A 7118-nucleotide genomic window follows, 5' to 3' on the forward strand; every position below is an offset into this window, starting at 1 on the left:
ACATATTACATATACAATTTATTATATGTTATAATATCTGAAGTAAATAAAACATTAATATAATTTAGATTAATCTGAAATGTGAGTATACATTTTTTAACGCACACTATTGATACAAATTTATCCATCCAAAATAATGATGAAAAAGGTAGATAGATATACTTCAGAGTTTATCGAAAATGATGTAATTTAAATACCCAATCAACGATGCGTGCTACAAATTACAAATTTCGAATTTATTATCCCGTACTCCATTTGGCTCGTTGAATAAATCAGATAATTGTCAATATAACGTAAAGAGAAGCAGTTAAACATTCTCGACCATACCCTCCTACTCTATTATTTCGCATAAATTTCATGATTAAATATATTCCAACCTTTTCTCCTCTTCTCCTCTCCTTCCTCTCTCTCTCTCACTCTCTCACTCTCTCTCTCTCTCTCTCAATCTATCTCTTAAACTATTAAGTGAAAATCTAATTTCCATCGTGAAAATACTAGTGCTAGCTCATCGAAGAAGTTCGACCACTTTACCATGAATTCGTGATCGTTCGATCTAAGTCGAAGTAGTAGAAGCCTTCTCAAGTGGTAGAGCTCAACGAAAATCCCGACGTTAGAGATTAACTTTCGAAGATAGTGAGAATTTTCACGAGTTTTATCAGAAGACAGGCCTTCGGTGATGAAAAATAGTTAAAGTCCTATCTACTTGTCATTTGAACGAACATGAAAAAGAAAGAATAAAAGAAAGAAAGAAAGAAAGGAAGAAAGAAAGAAAGAAAGAAAGAAAGAAAGAAAGAAAGAAAGAGTGAGAGAGAAATAGAGTATTATTGGTTGTCGCATTCTCTTGTTTGAAAATCAGGGCATTACGACGCATTTACTTGCGAAGGAATAGACAGAGTGACGAACATGTGTTGTGAATCAGTGTCTTCGTTGTTATAATAGTCGTCGTTGTGTCGTATTCATAGAGTAACGTCTAGTATTCATTGTAAAAATTTAAATGTCACTCGTGTTCTATAATTACAGGCATCGAGCATGCAATGCTGTTCAGTTAACGGGGAGGTATACGTGTTGCTCTCTAGGCGCAACATGCACCTTTCCCTGCACCTGCCAACGCATCGGCAGCAACAACAACAACAACAACAGTTACAACAAAGGCTGCTCTTACACTAACGGTATACACATAGAGAAGAAAACGAGCAAGATTTCAACAACGTTCATTGGAATATCGGACACTCCCACGTTCGATGAATTATCTACGATTATGATTGTCGAGTAGGTTTGAATCTTTATTTTCTTATCATTTAAACAAAAATCTAACAAAAATCAAACAAATAGAAACGTTTATATCTGATTATTTTATTTTCGGACGGATGAAATTTGAAAATGATGATTAATGATTTGTTAGGATTTTCAGCTAGTTTCGAATTATTATACTTGGTTTTTTAAATGACTGTGTTTGTGTATGTGTACAGTTAAAAGTAGAAATTGCGAGGATATTTAATCCTTTTATTTATTTATTTACATCCATTAATTCCACTTCTTGAATTTCGAGAACAATTTTATAAAACCAAAAAAAAAGTATTTGATTGATTCTTTTTTAACATTTAAATTAAATTCTTTTATCACACACACACTATTTTTTTGTTAGAATAATCAAATAAAAATCATAGACGGAGGGGTTAAGAAAAAAAGAATACATGGACAATTAGCCGTTTATTGTAGTCGACGTAAATCAGGAACAAATTAGACAGGATATGCGAGTAATTCCAAATGAAGTTAGACTGAGAGTAAGATTAAGAGTAACAGAAAAAGAAAGAGAGAGAGAGAGAGAGAGAGAGAGAGAGAGAGAGAAAGAAAGAGAAAGAGAATCAAAAACCACCCCCGCGGAAATAAAGTGTATATCCCGCGGCGTCGGCTGCACTTTTCGTGGTTTGCTTGACTGGAGATAGCAACAGTAAAAGACAGAGAAAAAGAATGAACAAAAAGAGAGAAAGAGAGAGAATGAGAGACAGAAGAAGAAACTGAAATAGAAAACGTGTCTGTATGCTTGAGTTTGAAGTGTTTTTTTTCTCTCTCTCTCTCCCTCTCTCTCTTTCTTTCTTTCTCGTTTTCTTTCTTTCGTTATATGTGTGTGTGTGTGTGTGTGTGTGTGTCTTTCTAAGCGAATATGCGAGACGAAGAAGACGGTCTGTCGAGGAGAAAAATAAGGATGATGAAAGGAAAGGGATGAAGAACAGGAGGATTAGGGTGGTTTGCGTGGGGAAGCTCGGGTTAAGTCCTTGTGGCAAGTGGCTACCCCCTTTTTACCTTCCACAGTTTGGTTATAGACGGTGCGCCAAGTGCCATTTACACCCTTTAAATGACTCTTTGACCTTATTTATTTTTCTATTCCAAAACAATCCCAAGAATGCACTACGCGTTTCGCGTTTAATTGACCGTCCGGAAATAAAACTAAATCAAACACAATTCGTAACTACTCGCTTGTTTGTTTTCAGACAAACAAACAAACTTCTATTTTTCACTTTACTTTCTTATTCGTTTACGTCTATCTCTTTTTTTTCTTTCTTTTTTTTTTTTCTTTTTTTTATTTCCCCAACCAATTTATTCTATCAATAAGAATCCACAAATAAATGGTCGAATTTAATCAAGCTATTTATAACAGTTTTTTTTTTTTTTTTTAAATCTATAACAAGTATATTTATTTATTTATTTATTTATTTACTCTTATATCAAAAAGAATACTTTTGACAACGAAATTTCTTGCGCGATGAAATCAATTTGAAAAAATATGAAATTAATTATTCTTTCATCTCGTGATATTAATTCTTGATCAAATGATAAAAAACAGAAAAGAAACTTAGCTTGTTCGCGTCGATGTGAATATTTGTTTAAAAATGTATTGATCCAAAATGTTTCAAACAATCCAATTACTTTTTATCAACAGATCAACCCGAAAAGTTCTTACAAATTAAGAGAAAAATATTCATCGTCACACAAAAACATTTCGTACAATCCAATATGCAGATACAATACATATTATAATATACTCAAACATATACATATTTTCTTAAACATGCATAGATTTATTGATGAATATTCGTAAAGAATCGACAATAACGGATGGTTTTTTATTAACAGTTGTAAATCGAACCGGTTATTATCCTCGACATAAACATAACAAAGTTAACCCTTTCTATCGAGTCTCCTTTTCATTGAAAAAGATCACCCCATGCAGGGGTTTTTTTTTCTTTTATTTCACAATTCTCGAATATTCACACACAGAGAAAGAGAAAGAGAGAGAGAGAGAGAGAGAGAGAGAGAGAGAGAGAGAACGAAAGAGTAGATAATATTAAAAGGTACGTGAGAGCCATCTAAAACGACGAGCTCAAAAGAACTTTCGTCGGTACAAAATAAAGGTAAGAGCTATATCACACACATACAGGCTAATAGTAAAACACATATACATTGAGAGACACGTGTGTACACAAGGGGAAAAAGAAAGAGAGAGAGAGAGAGAGTTGTGTTAAAAGCTGGCGGCTTCTCTTTCTCTGATTTTAAAGCGATTTTGGTGGTGTAAAACTAACGGTGGAACTGAAGTAATTTAATTTCCCGCAACGTCGGCTATTCGCCGTTATGCAACGGGCGTAAACTAAAACCCTTCTTTCTCTCTCTCTCATACACACACTTTCACTCACTCACTCTCTCTTTATCTCTTTCTCTCAATAAGTAAAGATATTGACATTTCTAAACTCGTTATGACAAAAGACAAAACCTTGCTACCGCGTGTCATTACATAAACTATGATAATTAACTTCACCAATGTGAGATTGACTGCCTACGTATTTACTATAATACGCATTATATATATGATGTATGGTATTATGTATATACGAAACGAACTGGTTTATAAAAATGCATGCGAAACTTTTCCCTCCTTTTTATTCTTTGGAAACGATAAAATATTAGACATTACTATTAGCACGGTGTAATAATTTTGACGAACTTTTACAATTGTGTTAGAAATTTAACAACAAAAACAAAAAAATAATCAGTGTCCCGTCAACTCGATTCTCTCTCTCTCTCTCTCTCTCTCTCTATTCGCTTTAGAAAATACAACAAATTTTTTATCTATTATTTATATTCTTTTTTTTTTCTCATTATAATTTATTCGCATAAATAAAATAAAAATGTAAATAAATATTTTGCGAAAGTCACAAGTGCGTAAATAAATTTAATAATAATATTGAAAAGTAATATTTGTTCGTGTTTTTTTTTTTTTTTCTAACCGTACAATCTTGAATATAAAGACTGTTTAAATAGAGATCCCTTAAGCGTTTCTTTCTTTCGTTGAAAACCACAATGGCGAGAGAGTGGCACTCGATTTTAAGTGGAACAGACCACGAATTACTGTAGACAACGGACCAACGCCAGACGATATTCAACGTGAGACTACTATGCATCATTCGTGTTCTTGAAATCGCTTGAGAATACATGTTACCTTTTGTAATTCCTTCTTCCTTCCTCCCACCTTTCCCTTTCCCTTTCCCTTTCTCTCCCTCTCTCTCTCTCTCTCTCTCTATCTCTTTCCTTATGTCTCTCTGTTTCTCTTACAATTAAAATCGTTAATTCCAAAACACGAATAACTAAACTATTACATTGTTCATGTTTGATCACAGATTCAATGCCACTAAGAAGATTTCCAGAAATCGTGGGATGTAGTTGACCCCCTGCTGCCTTTCCAGCCGGAGAGAAAGAGAGAGAGAGAGAGAGAGAGAGAGGGAGGAAGGAAGGGAGAGGAGGGGGGAAGAGAGAGAGAGAGAGAGAGAAAGAGAGAGAAAGGAAGAAAGAGAGTGTGACAAATATCGAAAGGAAGACAAAATTTGTCAAAGTGGCAATAAAAATAAAACACCGTGAATGTAGAGAGGAAGGTGAAGAAAAAGAAAAACAACAACAAAAATAGTAGAAGAAGAAAAAGAAAAAAGAGAAGTAAAGTAAAATATAATAAAGAAAAATAAATCGCGCGTGTAAGAAAGAAAGAAGGAATAAAGGAACACACGGCGTGAGATATAATAAACGTTAAGAAGAAAAAATAAAAATATAAAATAAAACGCGTGTTGTGTGCGCGGGGCACGTAATTGCGGAAAAAGTTGTTAAAAAAGAAAAAAAAAATTGGCGCGTATGCGTGCATGATAAGAGCTTGGACTCTCGCGAGAGAGAGAGAGAGAGAGAGAGAGAGAGAGAGGAGGGTTGGCTGGAAAGGTGGAGAGGTGTAAAAAGAAGAAAAAAAAACGATAAGAAAAGGTAGAATAAAGCTGGCAGCAAGCAGGCTGGAGGGTAAAAACGTGCTACCTTCTCTTTGCCAACGACTCGAACTGGATCTCGAAAAAAGTGAATCCAATTGGAGTGAAAGAGAAAGAAGATTAGAAAGAAAAGAAATAGGAAGTGAGGAACGGTTAGAGAAAGGTGGTAGAAAAGAAGCCGGAGGAATTAAAAGGAGAAAAAGAAGGAGGAGAAGAAGAAAAGGTGTAAGAAAATTCAAGAACATCGAACTGCTATCGGTGGTTGCTTCTTATTGGCCAACGGAGAACTTCGAGTGTCGAGTATCGAACATCGAGGGTACGTTGGTTGGCCTATTTCAAAAATATGAATTTTCGATTTTTTTTCTAATCTTCTTTAACATTTCCCTTCATATTATTTCATATATATAATAGAATCTTAAAGCTTTTTTTTTTATTTCTTTTATTTTTTCTTTTCTTTCTTTTCTTTTTTTTCTCTCTCTCTCTCTCTAGTCTACGTGTTTTTACGAGCGCGGCGTATTTATTTTTTATGTCTCGTAGCAAGCTCGAGTCGGTGTTTATTTGTTCTTTTTCTTTTCTGGGATTAAGAGAGCCGTATTTACCGTTTTCACCCTCAAACCCGCCCCCGAACCCTCCCTCCATCTCTCTCTCTCTCTCTCTTGTGCTTAAGCTCAAGTTGGTGTTTCGTTTAAAGTGTAAATTAAACGAGACAATTTGTATAATTTATTATTTTTTTCTTCTTCTTCTTCGTCTTTTTTTTTATAATATAATATTTAGATATTATCGTGTGGATATATTATATATTTTTGTTTCTATCTTGTTCGTATTAATACGAAAAAAATAGGGCTTCAATCGAATTTTCTTGATAGGCTTGAAAAAAATGGATAACTTTGGTGAATGCGTAAAAATCAAAATCCGATTTTTCTCCCTCAGAGACGGAGTACACTTTATTGTAATTTAAAGATAGTGCGCTGTAACTTAACGCGTAATTTAATGTCAATTCTAAACTCTTTACAACTACTCGGGCGGTACGAGAATAAACTTTCGAGTGCTTTTAAAAAGTGTAAAATACTTACGACCGTGAAGATTATATATTTTTCTAATTTTCACCTCTAATCACGACTTACATCTATCCTAACCGCGAAATCGTCGTATTTCATTAAAAATCTAATTGATCATCGATACAAAAATATATCATTTCTACTCGATCCAATATATTGTAATATAAATATTGTACAATACAAAAAAAGAAAAGAAAAAGAAAAAGAAAAATAGTAATATTAACAAATTTTATCCCTCGTTTAAAATAAACTATACACTTAAAAAGAAAAACTTAAATAAAGGTAACTCATTATAACTTTGTATTACCTAACCGAAAGAACTATAATGATTTGTTTCTGTAATTATGAATCCTTTCATTAAGAGATGCTTTGGCACGAGTACATACGAATCTGTGCATGGAAAGTGATAATGAAGGGATTAATCTTCCTTTAAAATGTTCTATCACAATATTCATTGTCACGATCGTTTTCATTTATGTTTAATCATTAAATTATTGTCCAAATGATTCCTGATACACATAAATTAAACGCTTCTTACACATACCTAGCTGATAAAACCACAGGATTTCTTTATATATATATATCTATATATGCTACGGTCAATGTTGAGAATTTGAGCATTGTTGAAATTATTTCGCCTTGCCTTCTCCTCCTTCCGTAATTTAAAAACATCCCATTGAAGCATATTTTGCTACATACTCGGGCAATATACATTATACATTTGTATATTATAATATATATATATATATATATATTATAATAT

The 7118-nt window shown here is 33.3% G+C and overlaps 1 protein-coding gene across 4 annotated transcripts in view; it reads left to right on the forward strand.

Annotated features, from left to right (window-relative positions):
• Window positions 1–7118, forward strand: part of LOC106783659 (muscarinic acetylcholine receptor DM1) — a 31667-nt gene that overhangs the window by 13536 nt on the left and 11013 nt on the right. For 3 of the 4 annotated variants that reach the window (XM_014742379.1, XM_014742383.1, XM_014742380.1), the window contains 2 exons: window positions 1021–1269; window positions 4674–5613. The gene's annotated coding sequence lies outside the window, so the exon portion shown is untranslated. The remainder of the gene's footprint in view (window positions 1–1020; window positions 1270–4673; window positions 5614–7118) is intronic. The other variant, XM_014742382.1, reaches the window with a different exon arrangement.

The sequence above is a fragment of the Polistes canadensis genome, unplaced genomic scaffold, assembly GCF_001313835.1.
Source record: "Polistes canadensis isolate GaletaPanama2010 unplaced genomic scaffold, ASM131383v1 scaffold_24, whole genome shotgun sequence".
NCBI classification, from domain to species: domain Eukaryota; kingdom Metazoa; phylum Arthropoda; class Insecta; order Hymenoptera; family Vespidae; genus Polistes; species Polistes canadensis.